We start from the raw sequence: 25,306 nt of genomic DNA, 5'->3' as shown, positions 1-25,306 counted from the left end.
GGCAAGTACCTACATGAAATGCCCTTCATCAAATAATTGTGCAAATTGTATCACACATGTGTAAACTCAATGTAGTAATTAGGTTTTATTTAAAATTATTCCTTGAAGGTATATATTTAAAATGTGCAAAGAAAGCTTCAACCTCTCCCGTTTTAAAAATGTGTCACCATGCTTCACTTTAAATACTGATCTTTAAGTTGGCTTTTCAACCAGTAACTTCAATGTTAGAAATCTATAATTCTTGATTGAGGTAAAATGGTGAAAGACACTGACAAAATGTAGTGAGTATGCTATATATTAAAATTGTTCCTAAAAGTAAACATTATCCTGAGAAATGTTTAAATTAGCAGAGATCTTAGACTGGCCCCAAATTAAATTAGAATAGTAGAAATTACATTGGTTTGAAACTGTGTTTTTCCATTGAAAAATAGAATGTTAATTCAATGATAATAAAGTTTGAATGAGTGTACTGAGATGATTAAGGGATGCTTCAAAGTCATGTATAGAATTTCCTTTGGGAAAAAACAGTCATTTTTATGCAATAATAAAAATAGATTAAACAAATGCATTCAATTGTTTAATATGGAAAAAGTAATATTGTTTCTGCTTCTCCGTGTGTAATAGACTCCATTGCACAGCTGGTTGGATGTGGCCATGTGAAAAAATTTACCCCGGTAGAATGTGTGGAGCATAATGTCTGCCTGTTCTAGGCTATGGACTTGGAAATCAACAACCAGTTATCTGGAAAGTGTTATGATGAAACCGGCTGAGAATCCAGGATATTGGATATTTGAACAACTGCAGAGGGTACAGCTTTGGTGAACTTACTGGCTTGGATTTGCTATGGGAGACAAAAATATTATGGATTGAGTTTAGCAATTTTAACAAATTTAAATTTTTAGTCTTTTATTAGTTTCTACTCTCCAAAATAAAGGCACTACTTAAATTATTGGTTTGATCCCCAGGAAAAGAATTAGAGATTTATATTAATGAAGACAAAGATGACATCATGTTACCAAATAAGAGATGTGAGGTTTTGATGAAATCAAATGGCTTGACAATGGCCAATTATGTTTGATGATAGTGACCAAGAAGTAAATGTCAATTGGTATCAACATCAAATCAGGTTTTCCATTTTGAAAGCAATAATATTTTTTTATTTCTTATTTTTGTCTTCTCTTTGATAAAATGTAATAAATGAATAACCACAATGGAAAAAAATATGGGTGATCTCTTTTTCACACTTTTTCTAATCTCATTTTATTGTACAGAATGGAATACTATCAGTTTGGTTGGCATCTCTCAACTAAACTTGCCTGATAGGTAAAAATAGTGATAGCAATCTATGAGTAGAATGGTGGCATATAATTCAAATAACAAATTCTCATATACTACACTTACTTTTAAAGACTTTCGATTTGAATATTTAACTTTGTCAATGAAAAGCTGTCTACATTTATTAGTGTATATGCAACTGTTTATTTGAATTTTTAGTTCTATAACCTAGTCCATTTGGGTATTCAGTAATTTTATCACATGCATACGTATTATGCACAATATGTGTGTATATATATGTATATATATATAAGTAGTAAATAACCACAAATACATGGATGTATAACATGTGTATATGTGTATATATAAATATATATACAGTTAATTTCATGTCCCACATTTTATTATTTTATTAATATGTTCAATATAGGCATCTCTCATAAAAAGTGGTTCTCATTCTGTGTTCTGGTTCTGTTTGTTTCAGTTGGTTATTTCTCCTTTTTGTTATTTGATGAATTTTTATGTTTCTCTACGATGATATCAGCTTTATTGAATCATGTTTTATCATCATTTTACTAATGGTCAAATGTGTATCCTTATCTACCATGAGTGACTAAGGAAGAAGTGAAGGGACATGACTATAACTTGTTTCAGAGTCTTAACTTAGACATTTATTTAAAAAGAATAACTTCATAATTCTCAACGTGTTGCTATTCTACATCTATTGACTTTGTTCTTCAAGTTTTTAAAAAATATACATATATCTAAAATGAACTTATCCTACCTATGGTTGCAATTTCCTTGTGTTATTATAATTTCATTATTCAATTTATCTCTTTATTTTTTCTTCCAGCTTTTATTTTAGGTTTGAGGAAACAGATGCAGGTTTGTTACATGGGCAAATTGCACATTGTGGAGGTTTGGTGTACAAATTACTTTGTCCCCCAGATAGTGAGTGTATTACTCAAAAGGTAGTTTTTTAATCCTCAACTTCATTCTACACTTCACCCTCAAGTTGGCCAAAGTACCTATTGTTCCTTTCTTTGTGTTCATGTGTAAAGTTTAGCTCCCAATAATAACAACATATGGTATTTGTCTATGTTCTTATGTTAGTTTGCTTAGAATAACGGCCTCCAGCGCCATCCATGTTGCTGCAAAGAACATAATTTTATTATTTTTATGGCTGCATAGTATTTCATGGTATATATGTACCACATTGTCTTTATTCAAATCACCATGTGATCATGGTGATTTTATGGTATATATGTATCACATGGTGATTTAGATAAAGACAATGTGGTACATATATACCATGATGGGCATCTGGGTTAATTCCATGTCTTTGCTTGTTTTGTGAATACTGCTGCAATGAACATATGTGTGCATGTGTCTTTATGGTAGAATGACTTATATTCCTTTGGGTGTGTCATAGTTCATTTTCATGATGCTGATAAAGACATATCTGAGACTGGATAATTTATTAAAAAACAAGAGAAGTTTAATAAATGCATAGTTCCATGTGGCTGGGGAGGCCTCACAATAGTGGAAGAAGAAAGGCACGTCTTACTAGGCAGCAGACAAGAGAGAATGAGAGCCAAGCAAAAAGGAGTTTCCCTTGTAAAACTATCAGATCTCATGAGACTTATTCATGACCATGAGGACAGTATGGGGAAAACCACCCTCATCAATTCCATTATCTTTCACCAGGTCCCTCCCACAACACATTAGGAACTACAGAGCTACAATTCAAAGAGATTTGGGTGGGGACACAGACAAACCATCCCTGACTCCTTCCAAATCTGATGTCCTCACATTTCAAAATCAATCATGCCTTCCCAACAGTCCCCCACAGTCTTAACTCATTTCAGCATTAACTCAAAAGTCTACAACAAAGTCATATCTGAGACAAAGCAAGTCCCTTCTCCCCATGAGCCTGTAAAATCATGTAAAATCAAAAGCAAGTTAGTTATTTCCTAGATACAAAGGGTGGGGGAGTACGGGCATTGGATAAATGCATCCATACCAAATGGAAGAAATGGGCTAAACAAAGGGGCTAAAGGCCCCATGCAAGTCTGAAATCCAATGGGGCAGTCAAATTTTAAAGCTACAAAATTACCTCCTTTGATTCCCTGTCTCACATTCAGGTCATACTGATGCAAAAGGTGGGTTCCTATTGTATTGGGCAGCTTCACCCCTGTGGCTTTGCAGGATGCTAGACTCCCTCCTAGCTGCTTTCATTAGCTGGCATTGAGTGTCTGTGGCTTTTTCAGGCCCATGGTGCAAGCAGTAAGTGGATCTATCATTCTGAAATCTGGAGAACAGTAGCCTTCCTCTCACAGCTCAATGAGGCAGTGAGGAAAAATAGTTCTACTTCTTCTCTTTCAATTTGGATGCCTTTTATTTCTTTTTCTTGCCTGATTACTTTGGCCAAAACTTCCAGTACTACACTGAATAGGAGTTATGACCATAGATATTTTTGTCTTGTTCCTCTACTCAAGGGGAGTGGTTTCCTCTATTGCCTATTCAGTATGACATTGGCTGTGATGTTGTCATATATGGCTTTTATTATTTTCAGATACATCCCTTCAATGCATAGTTTGCTGAGGTTAACATTAAAGAATGTTGAATTTTATTGAAAGCCTTCTCTGATTGTATTGAGATAATCAGCCTTCTCTGCATCTATTGAGACAATTTTTGTGTTGTGTGTGTTTTTGTTCTGTTCATGTGATCAATCGCATTTATTGATTTGTGCATGTTAAAACAAATTTGCATTACAGGAATAAAGCCTACTTGAGTGTAGTGGATTAGAGTTTTGGTGTTCTGCTGAATTCAATTTGCTAGTATTCTGTTGAGGAGTTTTGCATCTGTGTACATCAGAGATACTGGTCTAAAGTTTTCTATTTTTATTTTGACTCCTCTAGTGTTTTGGTATCAGGTTGACACTTGTCTCATAAAATGAGTTTGGGAGGAGTCTTTCTTTTCAATTTTCTGCAGTAGTTTCAGTAGGGTTGGTACCAGCTTTTTATATATGTCTGGCAGAATCTGGCTGTGAATCTGACTGGCAGGGCTTGTTCTGGTTGTTAGGCTTCTTATGATTGATTCAATTTTAGAACCTATTATTGGTTCTGTTCAGGGTTTTCATTTTCTTACTGGTTCAATTCTGAAAGGTTGTATGTTTCAAGAATTTATCAATTTATTCTAGGTTTCCTAGTTTGTGTGCATATAGATTTTTATAAAAATCTCTGAGTATATATTTTCATTTATTTCTGTATTTCTGTGGGGTCTGTAGCAATGTCCCCTTTACCACTTCTTATAGTCTTTATTTGGATCACCCCTCTTTATTAGTGTAGCTAGCAATGTATTAACCTTATTTATTCTTAATAGTACAGGCTGCTTGTTTTGATTATCTTTTGCACCAGTTTTTATATCTCAATTTCATTTGGTTTGGCTTTTATTATAGTTCTTTCTTTTTTCTTTCTTTTATTTTTATTTTTATTTTTGCTGTCTTTGGAGTAGGTTTGCTTGTGTTTTTTGTTTGTTTGTATCTTTCAGTGTGATGTTAGGTTCTTAAATTGACATTTTTCTAATTTTTTAATGTGGGTGTTTTGCACTATAAATTTTCCTCTTACCACTACTTCAGCTGTGTCCCAGAGATTCTTGTGTGTTGTATCTTTGTTTTTATTTGTTTCAAAAAATTTATTAATTTACACCTTACTTTCTTAATTTACTAAAATGTTATTCAAGAGCAAATTGTTTAATTTTCATGTAATTACATATTTTTGAGAGAACTTATTTTATTGATTTCTATTTTTATTTTGCTATTGTCTGATATTGTGGTTGGTCAGATTTCAGTATATTTGAATTTGTTGGAAATTGCTTGGTGGCTCAACTTGAGGTCAATTTTAGGATGCATTCCATATGAAGATGAGAAAGATGTATATTCTCTTGTTGGCTGGAGTGTTCTGTTGATGTCTGCTGTGTCTATTTGGTCAAGTGTTGACTTTAAGTCTCAAATATTTTTGTTATTTTTCTGCCTTGATGATCTGTCTAATACTGTCAGAGGGGTTTTGAAATTTTCACACTATTATTGTATGGTTATCTAACTTTCTTTGTAGGTATCCACACACTTGTTTTATGAATCTGGGTACTCCAGTGTTTGATTCATATGTATTTAGAATAGTTAAATCTTCTTGTTGAATTGAACCCTTTATTATAACATAATGCCTATCTCTGTCCTTTGTTATTTTTGTTGGTTTAAAGTCTGTTTTGTGAGACAAAAGGATAACAACCTCTGCTCCTTTATTATCTATTTGCTTGGTAGATATTTCTCTATCTCTTTATTTTGGGAGTATGGGTGTCATTGCATGTGAGATGGGTCTCTTGAAGACAGAATACAGTTGGGTTTTGCTTCTTTATCCAATTTGCCAGTCTATGCATTTTAAGTAGGGCATTTAGCACATTGATGTTCAAGTTTAATATCCATATGCATATATTTTATCCTGTCATTGTGTTGTTAGCTAATTGTTATGTATATTTGATTGTATTTGATTGTGTAGCCGCTTAATAGTGTCAATTGTCTATGTACTTAGGTGTGATTTTATGATGGCTGGTCATGTTGTTGTTTGTTTGTTTCCATGTTTAATACCTTAAAGAGCAATTTTGTTGAAAATCTGAATGAAGATAAGAGACATTTCAGGCATATAGTTGCACGGATAAATATGGAGATGGCGTGAAAACACTAGGTTTCATATTGTGAGGCAGAGGCATATAGAGATCTGAAACTGCTAGCTTTTATTTTCTTTGGCTATACTTCTACCCAGGAAGAGAACAAAGATGTCTGGGCATTTTACTAGTTATGCCATGCTAAAGAAATGTTTTTGCACAACAGTTTATCATATTTTCTTACCACAGCAGAGACATTTCTGTGTTTGATATCTTATGAAGGTTATTCCTGCTTACCAAACTTAAAACTTAAAGTATGTATTTGCAGTGCTTTTCTCAGTGACATACCCAGTAAAAATAAAGGTGATTTTGTAATCTATTATTTAATTAAATTAACATGTGAATACATCTAAGAAAATCATGGACAGTATAGCCATTTTCACGATATTAATTCTTCCTAACCATGAACATGGAATGTTTCTCCATCTGTTTGTGTCCTCTCTGATTTCGTTGAGCAGTGGTTTGTAGTTCTCCTTGAAGAGGTCTCTTACGTTCCTTGTGAGTTGTATTCCAAGGTATTTTATTCTTTTTGTAGCAATTGCGAATGGCAGTTCTTTCTTGATTTGGCTTTCTTTAAGTCTGTTATTGGTGTAGACGAATGCTTGTGATTTTTGCACATTGATTTTATATCCTGAGACTTTGCTGAAGTTGCTTATCAGTTTCAGGAGTTTTTGGGCTGAGGCAATGGGGTCTTCTAGGTATACTATCATGTCGTCTGCTGATATCCAGAATTTACAAAGAACTCAAAGAGATTTACAGGAAAAAAACAAACAAGCCCATTCAAAAGTGGGCAAAGGATATGAACAGATACTTTACGAAAGAAGACATATATGAGGCCAACAATCATATGAAAAAATACTCATTGTCACTGGTCATCAGAGAGATGCAAATCAAAACCACATTGAGATACCATCTCATGCCAGTTAGAATGGCGATCATTAAAAAATCTGGAGACAACAGATGCTGGAGAGGATGTGGAGAAAAAGGAACACTTTTACACTGTTGGTGGGAGTGTAAATTAGTTCAACCATTGTGGAAGACAGTGTGGCGATTCCTCAAGGGCTTAGAAATAGAAATTCCATTTGATCCAGCAATCCCATTACTGGGTATATATCCAAAAGACTATAAATCGTTCTACTATAAGGACACATGTACATGAATGTTCATTGCAGCAAGTTTACAATAGCAAAGACCTGGAATCAACCCAAATGCCCATTGATAATAGACTGGACTGGAAAAATGTGGCACATATACACCATGGAATATTATGCAGCAATCAGAAATGATGAGTTTGTGTCGTTTGTAGGGACATGGATGAATCTGGAGAACATCATCCTCAGCAAACTGACACAAGAACAGAAAATGAAACACCGCATATTCTCACTCATAGGTGGGTGATGAAAAATGAGAACACATGGACACAGAAAGGGGAGTACTAAACACTGGGGTCTATTGGGGGGAAAAGGGGAGGGCCAATGGGAGGGGGAGGTGGGGAGGGATAGCCTGGGGAGAAATGCCAAATGTGGGTGAAGGGGAGAAGAAAAGCAAAGCACACTGCCATGTGTGTACCTACGCAACTGTCTTGCATGTTCTGCTCATGTATCCCAAAACCTAAAATCCAATAAAAAATTTAAAAAAAAAAGAAAATCATGGAAAATCTAATGAAATAATTGAGCAGGAGCAGGCATAGCCAGTTATAAGTGTTCTAACACTGTCTGCTACCAAGGCCATTATATTAAGTATAGTCATAGAAGAATAATGTTTAAGAGCGTCTAACACCTCCAGCCACATTCTTCTACCTTATTTTGCTAGAATTTTTATTTTGGGTGCATAAAATATTTGTAATCTATCTACGCTTTGGTATCTAGTAACATGTCTACATTGTTTTTACCAATAATTAATAAACCAAAAAGTATATTTTCTTTAGCATTGTATTTAGTGAAATAACAATACTTGCAGCTTTATTTAGTACTATACTTTTCTACATAAATGATTATATGTTTTATTTTAGTGTGTGAGGTTACTGGCCTAAATTTTTGAAACCACCCAAGGAGGAAATTTTTCTCTATGGCACAGAATAGTACTTAATTACAGTGTAATCTGATTGATGATGGTTAGGGATGAGAGTACTAAAATAAAGTGAAAAAAGAAAAATTAAAATAGTTAAAGTTGATTTTTCTTCATTAAAAGTATTTTATAAATGATTACTTTTACCAATCTGCATAACAAAAAATATTTATATAGCATATATATTCCATACGTAAATTCAACACTTTGGATCCATCCAGTATAAGCCATGTGGCATATTTGAGAAGTAGCTTGAGCTTTTAAACATTTTATATTTTATTAAAAGAAGCTTGTAAAATGTAACCTGCAATTATGTAAAAATTTTTGTCTCAATTTCAGTAAACGTTTGTTATTTAACCACATGAATTTATCTGTGAGTTCAGTTGACAATTCAATGAAAACTATCCCCTTTTGAAAAAAATACTTAATTTTCTGTTTGTTTTTATGCTTAGTTATACTTAAACTGTTGTTTAAACTACCTGCACTATAACATTTTTCTCTTTAACTCTTTAACTATTTTTCAGAGCATTACTTATTATAAAATCTGTTAGTCTTTTAAAAATCCTTTAAACCTCAAGACAATTAAGAAATTGTTGAACATTGATCCCTCACTTCCTAAATGTAGCTCATTTAAATTGAGCTAATCAGACATACCTTGCTGAGAAACCTCCTTAAGCATGTTGGTCAATAAAGGACTGCAGTGAATAACCAGACCTAGTTATAGCATATCTATGAATGGCTACTGCTATTATCTATGTACTCTCATGCTAGATAAATTAAGTATTTAAGAGCAATATATTTGTGATAGACAAGTGCATTTTTTATAATTATATATATATATATAATTGTAACAAAAGTAGGGAATTAAAATTAGTATAAATGAAGTAATTGAATTATATCACTAGAAAAAAAGGAAATACAGTAGGCTCTCTGTATATGCAGATGCAAGCAACTGGAGATCAAAAGCATTTGGGAAAAAAACAAGAGAAATAAAAATACAGCAGTAGAAAACAATACACGTTTTAAAGTAACATAGTATAATAACCATTTACATAGCATTTACATTTACATAGGTACTATAAACAATATAGAGATGGCTTACAGTATACAGGAAATTGCATAGATGAAATTCAAATATATGCCATTTATATAATACTTGAGCCCCTCTGAATTTTGGTGTCCACGAGGGTCTTGATCCAATCCCCAATGGATACCAGATGATTCTATGTGTTCTCTGGGGTGGGAGTAGAATAGATCCTAGGACTGAATAAAAATAGTTTTATTTTAAATTGTCATTAAGAGCCAACAATTTTCTTTAAGTGGAACTGCAAAGAAAAGTAGACTAAAACTGTGTTTAACTCCACTAAACTACACTTATTGTCATTAAGTTAAACAGTGTCAAAGTGAATCTTGGTCTAAACTTTCAGCCTTATCTTTTCAAATATTCCTCTTTTGTTTCTACAATGCAATATAATGTTATTTGATTTATATAGATTTCTAGTAATATCTTCCTTTTGCAAGTTACCACTGAGAAAGTGTTCAATACTGTCAATGATTATTTCTCCTTTACTTCAAAATACTTAAATGAAATATCAATGCTTTACTTTATGTTGTTAGTCTTTCACTATGCTAATTTGTTTCCTCTGCAAGCAAAGACTTGTAGGCTTATGCCAATATTTCTTGATATTTTCGAGTAATTTTGCTATCGTATGTTATTTTGATTAAGAAACAATTGATAGTTAAATTATTTATCACTAACAAATGTACAGTTGCTATTAGAAGTTTTACAGACTATTAAAGGTGGTGGTTTAGTATGAATACAGACTCATCTGAAATAAACACTTGGATAAATAGTTGGGTCTATAATTATCAGTGTATATGTAAGCTAGACATGGAAGTACAACCTCAAAGAGCAAAAAAGAAAATGAATAAACAAAATCATAAAGATCAAAATATATTTTTTTCATTTTTGAAAGAATACCAGTTAAATTTATTTTTAGTGTGTATTGAAATATTATAGAAGGTTATATTTGATCAGAAAAAAATATTTGATTAAAAATGGTGGTACTCTTTCCTTGGTCTATAATTAAATTGTGAAACACGCTGGCATAATTTAAAATAAAGATCTTGGTACTCAGCAGCAGCAGAGAATTATTAATTGCAAAGCCTTTGCATTCTGCCCTGTCAATCAGCACAAGTCACAAATCAATCAGCTAGTTGGCATAGGAATCAAAGTCAGAGATGAAAATAATTTCTGCTTCACTATAATAAAGTACATCCCCCCTTTTTAGTGGAAAACCACAATTGAATGGTTATTATCATGAATAAAATTTAATTTTGAATATGCATGCCTACTACCATTTTAGTGATCTACAATTTTACTAGTTTTTCTCTCTAATTTCAAAAATTAACAGCTTCATAAATCAATAAAGTATAATTGATGTATGAAGAATGATATATATTTAATGTGCACAATATCATGTGTTTAGACATTGGCAAAAACTTATGATATCATCAGCAGAATCTAAGTAATAGACACCTAAAACCTTCCAGAGTTTCCTGTATCCCTTTTTGTTGTTGTTGTTGGTGGTGGTGGTGGTGGTGGTGGTGATGTTATTGTTTTGTGGGGTGTAGAGGTAGTAAGAACAATTAACATGGAATCTGTTCTACTAACAAAGTATGAGTTGCTCTATACTGTGTTGTTAACTGTAGTGACCATGCTGTAAACCAGATCTCTGGAATCTACTCATCTAGAATAACTGAAACTTTATGCCAATTGAATAAGTACCACAGTCCCTGGCAAATATTATTGTCTTCTGTACTTCCATGAGTTTGACTACAACAGATAGCTCATATCAGTAGAATTATTCAGTATTTGTGAATAAGTAGAATTATTTATATTAATCAATATAGAATTATTTACATTAATCTATGATCTACTAATCATATAAGTAGAATCATTCAGTACTTGTGTGACTGGCTTATTTCACTAGTATAATATTCTCCAGTTTCTCCCATGTTGTTGCAAATAGCAAGTTTTTTCATTTTCAAGGCAGAATAATATTACATTGTATTTGTCTTCCACATTTCTTATATCCATTTATTTGTGGACTCACACTTGAGCTGTTTTCACATCTTGGCTATTTTGAATGATGCTGAAATAACATGGAAGTGCAGATGTTTCTCTGACATTATAATTTCAATTATTTTGGATAAATATCAGAACTTGGATTATTGGACAATATGTTTTTTCTATTTTTATTTTAAAATTTTTGAGGATCCACCATACTATTTCTTACATCTAGGTACATTTTACATTGCCATCAGCCATGAAAGGGTGAAAATTTCTCCCAATATTCATTAATGATTATCTTTTGTTATGTTTGTGATAGCCATCCTAACATATATGACGTACTATCTCATTGTGGTTTTAATTTGCATTTTACGGATAATTAGTGATGTTGAGCATCTATTCATGTATCTGTTGGCCATTCATATGCCTTTTTTAGGGACATGTCTGATCAAGTTCTTGGCCCATTAAACAATACGGTTATTTTACATTTTTGCTATTGAGTCACAGAAATTCCTTACACCTTTTATATATTTTGAAGGTTAACTTCTTATTAGATGTGTGGCTTGTTATTATTTTCTCCTTTTATTATTATTTATCCCGTTATTCTGTTGATTGTGTCCTTCGCCGTGTAGAAGCTTTTCAGTGTGATGTAGTACCACTGCTTTATTTTTACTTTTGTTTCCTGTGCCAGTTTTCTAAACATTTTCTTTGTTCTTCTTCTTCTTTTTTTTATTTTGAGATGGAGTCTCACCCTGTTGCCCAGGCTAGAGTGCAATGGTGTGATCTTGGCTCACTGTAACCTTCATCTCCCAGGTTCAAACAATTCTCCTGACTCAGTCTCCCAAGTAGCAGGAATTACAGGCACATGCCCCATGCCTGGCTTATTTTTTGTCTCTTTAGTAGAGACAGGTGTCACCATGTTGGCCAAGCTGTTCTCGAACTCCTGACCTCGTGATCCATCTGCCTCGGCTTCCCAAAGTGCTGGGATTACAGGCATGAGCCACCGCACCCAACCTCTAAACATTTTTTTACCAAAATATGCTTGAATCATTTTCAATTTCCTCTATGTCTTATAGTGTTCTACCCTGTCAAACATCTTTCTAGTTTTCCTAAGTGAAAAATAATAAAAATGCATATGTCCATAGCCTAAATTAGAAAGTTGGAGAAATGCAATATTCTTAATAAATAACATAGTACAGAGTCCAGACAAAGTTGTCCAAGGAATATTTCAGTTTCATTGTAGGTTGTTTTAAGTGATCTATATTTACATTTCTGTACTGAAAAAAACAAACACATTCATAATATTAGTTAGAGTAAAATAGTTGCATTTTATTAGACACATTTTGCATGACTTAAATTTTATAAAACTTTTCTACACAATAAAGAATGCATCATGTGATATTGATATAACTGTGTACAGATGTTAATGCTTTCAGGCTGCTGGATCTATCAATGTGTATTTAAAAAACAATACAACAGTTTTATATAAATGATATATATTGAATTGTACAATGAACATAATTTTAATTCTCATTTTTTTGACATTAGGTAATATATTGTATTCACCTTACATCATTTTTGATTTTTAAAAGTTGCCAGAGGCAGAATAAAATATTTTGAAATTCTACTACCTTGTACTAACCTCTTTTCTCCTCTGATATTTTTCCTGTATAAATTAGTTAGGATTCTTGGGAGAAACAAAGTCAGTCAGATATCTATGGATATATTAGAGGAGACTTATTTTAGAAATTATTTAGAAATATTTAGACTGTGGAGACTGAGAAGTCACGTGATCTATCACAGTTAGATGCACAGGAAAGCTGGTGATGTAATTTAGGCTGAGTCCAAAGATCTGAACAGCAGAAGAGCCACTGGTATATCTCTTGGTTAAAAGCCACATGCCTGAGCACCTGGGGACAGGATAGGAGATGGGCCCTTGGTTTACATATCAGCATCTAAAGCCCTGAGATATGAAAAGGCTGATTTCCCAGGGAAAGAGAAGACAGACATCGTAGCTTAGAGAATTCACCCTTCCTCTACTTTTTTGCTCTTTCTGGCCCCTGAAAGATTGTGTGATGGCCACTCACATTAGTGAAAATGAATACTTTTTACTAAGTTTACTAATCCAAATGTTAATCTCTCCTGGAACACATCCTCACAGACATCAGACATGCCTAGAAATGTTTCAGTAGCCATCTAGGTATACCTTAACATAATCATTGGACACATATAATGAAACATCACATGGTGTCTACAGTACATTTAAAAATAGTTTTAAATTAGACATATTGAAAATTAGAAAACTAAGATGCACACTACAGTATTCAAAATTATGTGCCTCAAGTAAATGTCAAATGTATTCAAAAATGTATATCTAAATATGATTAGTTGTTGGTATCTCAATTATATAACAAAAGCAATAAGTATCTAACATTGATATAAAATGTCTTTGATAGTCATATTTAAATAACTTATCTTAAATGTATTCATTTAATGAACTAAATATGTGTATACTCTTTTGGCTAGCTGTTCCAATATGAGCCTCTACCATGTATCTACACGTGTTTGCTTTTTTCTACTTCTAAAATAATATAAAAAGTTTAATGGATCATCTCATAACAGTCTATAAAACATCTTTCTAGTATGTTTATATTATATTAATGCCTCAAATATTTGATATTGTACCTATGTCTGCTAATGTTAAAGGTGATACATATATGTCAAACTGTTTTAAACAAACTCAACAGACATGTACAAAACCTATTGCACATGGTAATGTAAAAGTAATAGAAAATATATAAATTGATATATTTGGCATGGTTAGTGTATGACTTTAAACCAAGATGCCATACTTTTTTGCTAAACATAAAATGTGATAAGTAATTGATTAAATTGTACTACCATTCATCTTGTAATAGTAGATAGAAACCAAACACCTATAGGACAAATTTGTAATTTAAAAGAAATTATTTAAATGAAGTGTATTTGATTATATAAATAATCATAATTTGAAAGACCTAATGAATAAGTCCGGAAAAGAAAGTTTTATTACTGACATTACTAATTATATCTACTACAGTTAACATGCTCTTTTCAGCTATTTCTAAATCTCAATGAAAAATAGATCCTGTGGAATTCATTAACTTGTTTATTTGTTTATTTTAGGTTCTTAAGCCATAGAATTAGTAGCAGGAATGAAAGATAGGAACAAGTCAATGATCTGACAGAAACACTGGCAAACTTTCTTTAATGAAGGTCTAGATAATAAATAGGCTTTGCAGGTCATAAGGCCTCCATCACAGTTACTTAATTCTGCCATTGTATAAGAAAAAATAGACACAGATTATATATAAATTAATGGTTATGGATTTTCAGGGCTCAGAACATGATACTTCAAACTGTGGCACTTTGACATGCTGAGTTCTTTGAAATAGATGTGATTGAAAGGGCCTTGGAAGTAAGATTTCTCAGACCTTCTTCTACCCTTTTGTCTTCCATTCCTTTTTCTCTCCTGGAGCAAGTCATAGAATCTAGAACACTTCTTCCTCAAAGTAAGCCACAATACCTAGAAATGTTATTCTATCCATTTTTTCTTCTCCATTAAGGACCCTTATTCAAAAGAAGTCTTACCCCATACCACAGAGGAAGAAGTGCTACACAGAGAGGCCAAGATAAATCTGATCAGAAAGGCCTTCCAGGGTTTCTCCTCTCCTTCTGTACTATTAGAGCATATCCTTTTTGTTCAATCTTATTTTAATAGGGCTGTTCATTCTTCATTAAACCTAAACATAGAAGTTGAGTTTCCTCGGAATCTCATGTCATGTTAAACTTTGATTTAATGAATTGGTTTTGATTTTCTCTTGTTAGTCCGTATTTGTTATATGTCTATGTGATCCTTATGATGAGTGAAGAAAGGCATCACACTTTTCTGCTACTACAGGTTGTTTCCAGTAAAACCTTATTTACAAAAAGAAGCGGTAAACCTTAATTTGATGACCCTTGATTTAATAAAAAGAGTTGACAACAACAACTACAAAATACACAATAAAAAGACAAAAGCAAAATATAAATGATGTGGCCTTCACTTATTCATGAAATCTTTCTGGCCATTTATCTTAGACTTACTTAAATAATGATGTCAAATAGAATTTATCTTTTGCTATCTTTCTTCTTGAATATATAGAATATTTCCCATATGTTTAGCGAGTCTACACATAAAATATAAGCATAAAAGTCTGAATTATGGGATACATTTCTACCCCCACACTAATATTCACAAATTAAAGTCCTAGACTGCACTAACACAGAATATGACTGTTCAGATATAGAGGCCTAAGGAGGCAATTAAGTTAAAATTATAGTATTAGTATGAACCCTAATCCAATATAACTAATGTCCTTATAAGAAGAGAAAATTTGCACGGAAACAGGTACAGAGGAAAAAACATGTCAAGATACAGGGAGATGATGCTTATCTGCAAGCCTTAGAGAAAGAGACAACTCAGGAGAAGTCAACCATAAACACAGATGCCTTGATCTTAGCCTTCTAGTCTCCAGACCACAAAAAAATAAATTCCTGGACTCAAGATGGCATGGTGAGAACAACTCAGGATTGAAGCTCTCGGTGAACACATGGAGGGTGAGTCAGGGCCGCATTTCCAGACGGATCTTTGTTGCCCCCAGAACGAGAAAATTCCCAGGTATAAAAGTGATGTGGGGCGCCAGTACAGCAGTTTTGGCTGGGGCAGCTGGCGGCCGGTGCAGCCGGTGGCCGGTGCAGCAGCGCAGCAGTGCTCCACAGTGCTCCGCACAAAGCACATGGGTCCGGGTGCCCAGTTGAACTGGCAATCTGAGACTTGAGAGGGCAGATTGGCATATCCATCTGATTGAACGGGACTTGGACAGTGAGCCAGGCCTGGAGATTCCAGGGAAACGGCATTTGGGCCAGTGCAGTGGGACAAACAAAATGACGATTCCAAACGCTCTGGGTGGAGAGTTTCACTGTGGGCACAGCTGAACCCAGGATGGTGCAGCTTGGTGGGGGAGGGGCGTCTGCCATTACTGAGGCAATCCGCCCCTACTGAGGTAAACTCCCATTGCTGACACAGCCTGCCATTGCCGAGGCAACCTGCCACAACAGAGAGACTCTGCTGCAGGGCGTAGCCTGTGGCAGCAGGGCAGAGACCGCAGCAGCAGGGCAGAGCATGCAGCAACAGGGCAGACCTCACAACAGCAGGGCAGAGCCTCGGCAGGCAAATAGTGACTAGGCTACCTCCTAGCTGGGCAGGACAGCACAACTGACACTCATAAAGAAAGCCCCAACCCCCCGAGACAGAGCATCTGAGAAAAAAAGTGTTACTTTTTTATGAGTTCTGCTTCAGCAGAATTAAACATAGCAGCCTAACAGTCATGAATGAATAACAGAGCTCACAGCTCAGCACTTGAGCTCCTATAAAGTACAGACTGTCTCCTCAAGCAGCTCCCTGACCCCACTATATCCAGAAGACTGGCATTTGGCAGGCATCATTCTGGGACAAAGATAGCAGAAAAAGAAACTGGTAGCATCCCTCACTGTTCCACAGCTGCTATAGGTGCACCCCAGACAAGCAGGGCCTGGAGTGGACCTCAGCAGTTGTACAGTGGAGGGGCTAGACTGGTAGAAGGAAAACCAAGTAACAGAAATACTTAATTATCGACAATCTGGGCGTCCACTCAGAGACCCAATCGAAAACTCAGCAACTACTCAGATGACAGGTGGATAAATCCACAAAGATGGGAAGAAACCAGCTCAAAAAGGAGGAAAACACCCGAAACCAGAACACTATGACTCCTACAAAGGACCAAAACTCCTCACCAGCAAGGGAACAAAGCTGGACGGAGAATGACTGTGACGAAATGAAAGAATTAGACTTCAGAAGGTGGATAATAAAAAACTTTTGTGAGCTAAAAAAGCATGTATTAAATCAATGCAAAGAAACTAAGAACCTTGAAAAAAGATATGAAAAAAGATTTGAGGAAATGATGGCAAGAATGGATAACTTAGAGAGGAATATGAATGAACTAAAGGATCTGAAAAACACAATACGAGAACTTCGTGAAGCATGCACAAGTTTCAATAGCCTAATTGACCAAGCAGAAGAAAGAATATCTGAAGTCGAACATCAACTCAATGAAATAAAACGAGAAACCAAGATCAGAGAAAAAAGCGCAAAAAGGAATGAACAAAGTCTCCAAGAAATGTGGGACTATGTGAAAAGACCTAACCTACGTTTGATAGGTGTACCAGAAGGGGACGAAGAGAATGAATCCAAGCTGGAAAATACTCTTCAGGACATTATCCAGGAAAATTTCCCCCACAAGGCAAGACAGGCCAACACTCAAATGCAGGAAATATAGAGAACACCACAAAGATATTCCACAAAAAGAGCAACCCCAAGGCACATAATCGTCAGATTCAACAAGGTTGAAATGAAGGAGAAAATACTAAGGGCAGCCAGAGAGAAAGGTCGGGTCACCCACAAAGGGAAGCCCATCAGACTCACAGCAGATCTCTCGGCAGAAACACTACAAGCCAGAAGAGAGTGGGGGCCAATATTCAACATTCTTAAAGAAAATAACTTTCAACCCAGAATTTCATATCCAGCCAAACTGAGCTTCAGAAGTGAAGGAAAAATAAAATTCTTTGCGAACAAGCAAGTACTCAGAGATTTTGTCACCACCAGGCCTGCTTTACAAGAGCTCCTGAAAGAGGCACTACACATAGAAAGGAACAACCAGTACCAGCCATTCCAAAATCACATTAATTGCTAAAGAGCATCAACACAATGAAGAATCTGCAACAACTAATGGGCAAAACGGCCACTTAGCATCAAAATGGCAGTATCAAATTCACACATAACAATATTAACCCTAAATGTAAATGGACTAAATGCACCAATCAAAAGACACAGACTGGCAAATTGGATAAAAATCCAAATCCCATCAGTGTGCTGTATTCAGGAAACGCATCTCACATGCAAGGATACACAAAGACTCAAAATAAAGGGATGGAGGAAGATTTACCAAGCAAATGGACAGCAAAAAAAAGCAGGAGTTGCAATTCTCATCTCTGATAAAATAGACTTTAAAGCAACAAAGATCAAAAGAGACAAAGAAGGCCATTACATAATGGTAAAAGGATCAATACAACAAGAAGAGCTAAAGATTCTAAACATATATGGACCCAAAACAGGAGCACCCAGATACATAAGGCAAGTTCTTAATGACTTACAAAGAGACTTAGACTCCCACACAATAATAGTGGGAGACTTTAACACTCCACTGTCAATGTTAGACAGATCAACCAGACAGAAAATCAACAAGGATATACAGGGCTTGAACTCAGACCTGGAGCAAGCAAACCTGATAGACATTTACAGAACTCTCCACCCCAAATCCACAGAATATACATTCTTCTCAGCAACACATCACACCTACTCTAAAATTGACCACATAATTGGAAGTAAAGCACTGCTCAGCAAATGCAAAACAACTGAAATCATAACAAACATCCTCTCAGACCATAGTGCAATCAAGTTAGAACTCAGAACTCAGAAACCAACCCAGAACCGCACAGCTTCATGGAAACTGAACAACTGGCTCTTGAATGTTGACTGGGTAAACAATGAAATGAAGGCAGAAATAAAGAAGTTCTTCGAAACCAATGAGAACGAAGACACAACATTCCAGAATCTCTGAGACACATTTAAAGCAGTCTCTAGAGGAAAGTATATAGCAATAAGTGTCCATATCAAGAGACTGGAGAGATCCAAAATTGACACCCTATGGTCAAAATTGAAAGAGCTAGAGGAGCAAGATTAATAAAACTCAAAACCCAGCAGAAGACAAGAAATAACTAAGATCAGAGCTGAACTGAAGGAGATAGAGACACGAAAAACCCTTCAAAAAGTCAATAAATCCAAGAGCTGGTTTTTTGAAAAGATCAACAAAATAGACAGACCACTAGCCAGACTGACTAAAAAGAAAAGAGAGAACAACCAAATAGGTGCAATCAAAAATGATAAAGGGGAAATCACCACAGATTCCACGGAAATTTAAACCATCATCAGAGAATATTACAAACAACTCTATGCTCAGTAAACTAGTAAACCTGAAAGAAATGAATAAATTCCTGGACTCCTGTGTCCTCCCAAGCCTAAACCAGGAGGAAGCCGAAACTATGAATAGACCAATAACAAGGTCAGAAGTCGAGGCAGCAATTAAGAGCATACCACACAAAAAAAGCCCAGGTCCAGAAGAGTTCACAGCCAAGTTCTACCAGACACACAAAGAGGAGCTGGTACCATTCCTTCTAAAACTATTCCAAATAATCCAAAACGAGAGAATTCTTCCCAAATCATTTTATGAGACCAACATCATTCTGATACCAAAACCCGGCAGAGACACAACAAGAAAAGAAAACTTCCGGCCAATATTCATGATGAACATAGATGCAAAAATCTTCAATAAAATATTGGCAAGCTGATTGCAACAGCAAATCAAAAAACTTATTCATCACGATCTAGTAGGATTCATCCCGGGGATGCAAGGCTGGTTCAACATATGCAAGTCTATAAACGTAATTCACCACATAAACAGGACCAAAAACAAAAGCCACATGATTATCTCAATTGACGCAGAGAAGGCATTTGACAAAATTCAACAGCCCTTTATGCTAAAAACCCTCTATAAACTCTGTATCGATGGAACGTATCTCAAAGTAATAAAAGCTATTTATGACAAACCAACAGCCAATATCATACTGAATGGGCAAAAACTGGAAGCATTCCCTTTGAAATCTGGCACTAGACAAGGATGCCCTCTCTCACCACTCCTATTCAATATAGTACTGGAAGTTCTAGCCAGAGCAATCAGGCAAGAAAAAGAAATAAAGGGTATTCAAATAGGAAAGGTGGAAGCCAAATTGTCTCTATTTGCAGACGACATGATAGTATACCTAGAAGACCCCATCGCCTCAGCCCAAAAACTCCTGAAACTGATAAGCAACTTCAGCAAAGTCTCAGGATATAAAATCAATGTGCAAAAATCACAAGCATTCGTCTACACCAATAACAGGCTTAAAGAAAGCCAAATCAAGAACAAACTGCCATTCCCAATTGCTATAAAAAGAATAAAATACCTTGGAATACAACTCACAAGGAATGTAAGAGACCTCTTCCAGGAGAACTACAAACAACTGCTCAACAAAATCAGAGAGGACACAAACAGATGGAGAAACATTCCATGTTCATGGTTAGGAAGAATTAATATCGTGAAAATGGCTATACTGCCCAAAGTAATTTACAGAATCAACACTATCCCCATCAAGCTACAATTGACTTTCTTCACAGAACTGGAAAAAACCACCATGAACTTCATATGGAACCAGAAGAGAGCCCGCATAGCCAAATCAATTCTAAGCAAAACAACACAGCGGGGGGCATCACACTACCGGATTTCAAACTATACTACAAGGTTACAGTAATCAAAACAGCATGGTACTGGTACCAAAACAGAGATATAGACCAATGGAACAAAACAGAGGCATCGGAGGCAACACAACATATCTACAACTATACAATCTTTGATAAACCTGACAAAAACAAGCAATGGGGAAAGGATTCCCTATTTAACAAATGGTGTTGGGAAAACTGGCTAGCCATGTGCAGAAAGCAGAAACTGGACCCCTTCCTGACACCTTACAATAAAATTAACTCCAGATGGATTAAAGACTTAAACATAAGACCTGGCACCATAAAAACCCTAGAAGGAAATCTAGGCAAAACTATCCAGGACATAGGAGTAGGCAAGGACTTCATGAACAAAACACCGAAAGCATTGACAAAAAAAGCCAAAATAGACAAATGGGACCTAATGAAACTCCACAGCTTCTGCACGGCAAAAGAAACAGTCACTAGAGTGAACTGGCAACCAACAGAATGGGAAAAATTTTTTGCAGTCTACCCATCTGACAAAGGGCTGATATCCAGAATTTACAAAGAACTCAAACAGATTTACAGGAAAAAAACAAACAAGCCCATTCAAAAATGGGCAAAGGATATGAACAGACACTTTACAAAAGAAGACATACATGAGGCCAACAATCATACAAAAAAATGCTCATCGTCACTGGTCATCAGAGAGATGCAAATCAAAACCACATTGAGATACCATCTCATGCCAGTTAGAAAGGTGATCATTGAAAAATTGGGAGAAAACAGATGCTGGAGAGGATGTGGGGAAAAAGGAACACTTGTACACTGCTGGTGGGAGTGTAAATTAGTTCAATCATTGTGGAAGACAGTGTGGCGATTCCTCAAGGACCTAGAAATAGAAATTCCATTTGACCCAGCAATCCCATTACTGGGTATATATCCAAAGGACTATAAATCGTTCTACTATAAGGACCCATGCACACGAATGTTCATTGCAGCACTGTTTACAATAGCAAAGACCTGGAACCAACCCAAATGCCCATTGATGATAGATTGGATTGGGAAAATGTGGCACATATACACCATGGAATATTATGCAGCAATCGGAAATGATGAGTTTGTGTCATTTGTAGGGACATGGATAAATCTGGAGAACGTCATTCTCAGCAAACTGACACAAGAACAGAAAATGAAATACCGCATATTCTCACTCATATGCGGGTGATCAAAAATGAGAACACATGGACACAAGGAGGGGAGTACTAAACACTGGGGTCTATTAGGGGAAAAGGGGAGGGCCAGCGGGGGGTGGGGGAGCTGGGGAGGGATAGCCTGGGGAGAAATGCCAAATGTGGGTGAATGGGAGAAAGGAAGCAAAATACACTGCCATGTGTGTACCTATGTAACTGTCTTGCATGTTCTGCACATGTACCCCAAAACCTAAAATGCAATAAAAAATTTTTTTAAAAAAAGGAAAAGTTAATTATGCACTACTGGATAAAACCATTTATTTGTAAATCAAAATTCATTCGAATAATTTTTTAATGGAAGGTATAATTAATACTCATTATCACACTTTGTCACAATTTTCACATCTCAACCCGTCCTTTTTCTCTCCCTAGGTCTTTTCTTCAAGAAAGTTCCTTTAAGAATTTACAGCAGGTCTTCAGAGTAACTACACACTTTGTTTAGGAGATACTCTTGTTTTGATGAAAATCCTAAAACAATTTCTTTAAAGGGTTTGTTTAAAAGATTCCAAGACATCGAGATATCCATAAGACTGAAATGCTACACTTTATTACATAACTTTGAAGAAGTGTTTTGCTTTGTTGTCAACCCAATAAATCATACTGAGAATCATGGGTGACGTAAAATATTCAAAACCTGAAAAAGACAACTAAGAGTGATCTGGCCTTTTAACCTCTACTCTGGTTACTTAGCCTTCATTAAAGTCATATAATGAAAATAGAGGATCAAAAATTAGAATTGCCTTTAAAAATAAAGTATTCCACACTACGTCTAAAAGTAGGTAGACTGGCTAAGATTTTATAGGTCTTCCAAAACTGTAAAACCATTTTGATACATATATGTAGCATTTCTTTCGTATATTTTTAGAATTATATATTTCACATAATTATGCATGCAGTGAAATCTAATGGAAAAACGATGGAAAGAGAAAAAATTATGAGCAGTGAAAAATCCTTTTTATTCTTCCCAGAAACTTGAAATGAATACACAAAGCAATGTTATAAAGAAGTTATTGCTGTAAAATAAAACATGTGTTTTGTTGCCACCGATATACGATAGCATCAGTTTAAGAGGAAGGAAGTAGCCTAGAGTCATATTCAGCATTTTTAAGAGAAAGCATTTTAAATTAAATTATATTTGAAATAAACTTTTTTAGAGTGCCTAAAAAAATAATAATAAAAAATAAATAAATTTTTATTTTTTAAGCCACTCAGTCTGTGGTGCCCTAGCAAACTAATGCAGTCTACTTTCCATTTTATTTGAAGCAATACTATAGAGTTTATTCTGTACTTTGTGCAGACATATATGCTATCTCATAATTGAAATTCAATGAATTTTGATTATAAGAATTTGAATTATAAAATAGCATATATGTCCAAACAAAATACAAAATAAGCTCTGTATTATTGGTTTAATGACATTAATACATTCCTGAGAACCTTGACATTAAATAGAAATATTTTTTGTTCATTTTAATGAGAGAATATGAAATATTTTATCCCACTCTATATACTCAATTTTCACATGTGTATAGATATGAATTACATAAGGAAAATCCATTTTGGACAAGTAATCAACAATAATATAAGCATAGATTAATAAAGATTTTACATAACAGATAATGATCTTAAAGATGATCACACTTGCCAGAGTAGGACCAGAAGACAAGAACGGCTTATAATTGGTTAAGAAGGATTATGGGATATCATTCTTTAAAAGGTGCATTCTTTGAGAGCACATGATAACTCACATTCATGCTGCACTTAAAAATAAATGTATTATATAGGAAAAAATACAGATGACATGAACACCTTCAAAATTTAGAAAATAGCAAACATTCATGTACAGTAAAGATTAGAAACATTAATCCTTCTTGCTTGTCATGCGTATATAAAACAAAATATTTAGGGGTCTATTAGATATTCTTTGATTAGAAACCGCTGTTTTGAGTAAATTTCTGATTGTCTTTGTCTTAAATCACAATAAATAAAATGTTCCTGTTATTATTTAGTGTTTTCCTAGATGAAAAAGTCATCGAAACAGCCCTATATTGCCTGGAGACAGTGCAATAACTATAGTACCATTTAAAATAAAGCTTGTTCTCCCCATAACCTTAACATGCCTACACTAATTATCTAGGTAGAAGCGGCATGAGCAAGATATTTAAGTTCTTCCTCCAGAGTAAATACATCAGTAATGCCAAATAAATTATAATACTTGGCTAATATATGGTACCAGGAACAGAAGAAATGTGAGTGCAACTAGATCTTGAGAATGTTGCATGAAATGACACAAGGAGTCAGATATATGGTGAATTTAGGGAAAAAAACCATTTTTTTTTAATAAGGGGATACTAATCATACTCATCCATGAGTAGGAATCCTACATTTTATCAAGGAAACTTGGTGTAAATTTTAATAATCTGCTGTTATGTTTCTTTGGAGTTTGAGCATAACAATGACCTACATTAAATGAAGAGAAAGTACTAGAAATGCATTGCCATGTTATTCAGGGAAAGAGAGGTCCTAGGAAATGAGAGTGTTTGAATGGTCTTGTTGAGTAACACTGGAGACTCCATGCATGCTTATATTTCCTTACTGAGTAAAATTGGAGAATCCAAAGGGCATCCCTCACACAAAAGTGGCAAGGAACACACTAGAAAGATGCCTGCATCTGTAAGAAGCTTGGTGATAGCAGTCTCTGTAAGCTAGTTTGGAGGCAAAAGGTGTTTTCATGAGCCTGAAATCACTGGTGTTAATGAAGATTATGGAATTTAGAATTTAAAAATCTCTGAAGTCACAATGAGTGTTATAGAGGCAAAGTAAAAATGTTTATTAAAATAGGAAATAAATCCAGGTTTATAAACAGTTGACTTGATGAGCAGATATTTGTGGGAAAGGCTAGCAAATCTGGATTCTCAATGGATAAGAGATGCTCATTTTAAGAAGAATTTTTATAGATTAGTTCAAAAGGCCAAATTAAGAACTAGCAAACATCAGCTTCTTATGCTGGAAATTTTGATTCTTCACCCAGTTTCCTGATTTAGTGAGTTTAAAGACCTGAAGTCAGGCCAGGTGCTGTGATTCTCACCTGTAATCTCAGAACTTCTGGAGGCTGAGGTAGGTGGATCACAAAGTCAAGAGATCAAGACCATCCTGGCCAAAATGGTGAAACTCTTTCTCTAATAAAAATGCAAAAAAATAGCTGGGCATGGTGGTGCATGCCTGTAGTCCCAGCTACTCGGGAGGCTGAGGCAGGATAATTGCTTAAACCAGGAGGCAAAGGTTGCAGTGAACCGAGATTGCACCACTGCACTCCAGCTCAGTGACAGAGCAAGACTCCTTCTCAAAATCAAACAAACAAACAAACAAACAAACAAACAAACAAACAAACAAACAAACAGCACCTGGAGTCCATTAAGCATATGGAGAGGTTACATCCCTTTGAGG

The sequence above is a fragment of the Callithrix jacchus genome, chromosome 2 (assembly GCF_049354715.1).
Source record: "Callithrix jacchus isolate 240 chromosome 2, calJac240_pri, whole genome shotgun sequence".
Classification (NCBI taxonomy): Eukaryota; Metazoa; Chordata; class Mammalia; order Primates; family Cebidae; genus Callithrix; species Callithrix jacchus.
Note: the sequence above shows the minus strand (reverse complement) of the source record.